The sequence below is a fragment of the Musa acuminata genome, unplaced genomic scaffold (genome assembly GCF_036884655.1).
Source record: "Musa acuminata AAA Group cultivar baxijiao unplaced genomic scaffold, Cavendish_Baxijiao_AAA HiC_scaffold_825, whole genome shotgun sequence".
Taxonomy (NCBI): domain Eukaryota; kingdom Viridiplantae; phylum Streptophyta; class Magnoliopsida; order Zingiberales; family Musaceae; genus Musa; species Musa acuminata.
This window is the reverse complement of record NW_027021051.1, coordinates 62,501-65,000: the sequence shown is the minus strand read 5'-3', so window position 1 is coordinate 65,000 and position 2,500 is coordinate 62,501.

Sequence of the window (2,500 nt, the reverse complement as noted above, 5' to 3'; positions counted from 1 at the left end):
ACAGGCCAAAACAGCCCAAAAACGGGCCAAAACTGGCCATTTTTGGCTGGCAGCGAGCGAGCGGCGAGCGGCGAACAGCGAGCGAAGCGAGAGGCAGCACCGTCCCTGCTATTACGAAAGCCCATCCAGCCCTGTGCCACCCCGGGGGTTCAGGGTGCTGAGATGGCTGACGTTTTGCTCCGCTCACGACGGTCACCGCACCACGCAAGAACAGGCCCAAAAACTGGCCAAAACAGCCCAAAAACGGCCAAAACTGGCCATTTTTGGCTGCGCGAGCGAGCGGCGAGCGGCGAACAGCGAGCGAAGCGAGAGGCAGCACCGTCCCTGCTATACGAAAGCCCCATCCAGCCCTGTGCCACCCGGGGGGTTCCAGGGTGCTGAGATGGCTGACGTTTTGCTCCGCTCTCGACGGTCACCGCGCAATGCAAGAACAGGCCAAAAACCTGGCCAAAACGGCCCAAAAACGGGCCAAAACTGGCCATTTTTGGCTGCGCGAGCGGCGAGCGGCGGACAGCGAGCGAAAGCGAGAGGCAGCACCGTCCCTGCTATACGAAAGCCCATCCAGCCCTGTGCCACCCGGGGGTTCCAGGGTGCTGAGATGGCTGACGTTTTGCTCCGCTCTCGACGGTCCACCGCGCAATGCAAGAACAGGCCAAAAACTGGCCAAAACGGCCCAAAAACGGGCCAAAACTGGCCATTTTTGGCTGCGCGAGCGAGCGGCGAGCGGGCGGACAGCGAGCGAAGCGAGAGGCAGCACCGTCCCTGCTATACGAAAGCCCCATCCAGCCCTGTGCCACCCCGGGGGGTTCCAGGGTGCTGAGATGGCTGACGTTTTGCTCCGCTCTCGACGGTCACCGCGCAATGCAAGAACAGGCCAAAAACTGGCCAAAAACGGCCCAAAAACGGCCAAAACTGGCCATTTTTGGCTGCACGAGCGAGCGGCGGAGCGGGCGGACAGCGAGCGAAGCGAGAGGCAGCACCGTCCCTGCTTATACGAAAGACCCCATCCAGCCCTGTGCCACCCGGGGGGTTCCAGGGTGCTGAGATGGCTGACGTTTTGCTCCGCTCTCCGACGGTCACCGCGCAATGCAAGAACAGGCCAAAAACTGCCAAAACGGCCCAAAAACGGCCAAAACTGGCCATTTTTGGCTGCACGAGCGAGCGGCGAGCGGCGGACAGCGAGCGAGCGAAGCGAGAGGCAGCACCGTCCCTGCTATACGAAAGCCCCATCCAGCCCTGTGCCACCCGGGGGGTTCCAGGGTGCTGAGATGGCTGACGTTTTGCTCCGCTCTCGACGGTCTCCACGCGCAATGCAAGAACAGGCCAAAACTGGCCAAAACGGCCCAAAAACGGCCAAAACTGGCCATTTTTGGCTGCACGAGCGAGCGGCGAGCGGCGGACAGCGAGCGAAGCGAGAGGCAGCACCGTCCCTGCTATACGAAAGCCCCATCCAGCCCTGTGCCACCCGGGGGGTTCCAGGGTGCTGAGATGGCTGACGTTTTGCTCCGCTCTCAGACGGTCACCGCGCAATGCAAGAACAGGCCAAAAACTGGCCAAAACGGCCCAAAAAACGGGCCAAAACTGGCCATTTTTGGCTGCACGAGCGAGCGGCGAGCGGCGGGACAGCGAGCGAAGCGAGAGGCAGCACCGTCCCTGCTATACGAAACGCCCCATCCAGCCCTGTGCCACCCGGGGGGTTCCAGGGTGCTGAGATGGCTGACGTTTTGCTCCGCTCTCGACGGTCACCGCGCAATGCAAGAACAGAGCCAAAAACTGGCCAAAACGGCCCAAAAACGGGCCAAAACTGGCCATTTTTGGCTGCGCGAGCGAGCGGCGAGCGGCGGACAGCGAGCGAAGCGAGAGGCAGCACCGTCCCTGCTATTATACGAAAGCCCCATCCAGCCAGTGCCCACCCGGGGGGTTCCAGGGTGCTGAGATGGCTGACGTTTTGCTCCGCTCACGACGGTCACCCGCACCACGCAAGAACGGGACCATAAACAGGCCAAAACAGCCCCAAAAACGGGCCAAAACTGGTCATTTTTGGCTGCGCGAGCGAGCGGCGAGCGGCGAACAGCGAGCGAAGCGTGAGGCAGCACCGTCCCTGCTATACGAAAGCCCCATCCAGCCCTGTGCCACCCGGGGGGTTCCAGGGTGCTGAGATGGCTGACGTTATGCTCCGCTCACGACGGTCACCGCGCCATGCAAGAACGGACCAAAAACAGGCCAAAACAGCCCAAAAACGGGCCAAAACTGGCCATTTTTGGTCTGAGCGAGCGAGCGGTGAGCGGCGAACAGCGAGCGAAGCGAGAGGCAGCACCGTCCCTGCTATACGAAAGCCCCATCCAGCCCTGTGCCACCCGGGGGGTTCCAGGGTGCTGAGATGGCTGACGTTTTGCTCCGCTCACGACGGTCGCCGTGCCACGCAAGAACGGACCAAAAACAGGCCAAAACAGCCCAAAAACGGGCCAAAACTGGCCATTTTAGGTTGCGCGAGCGAGCG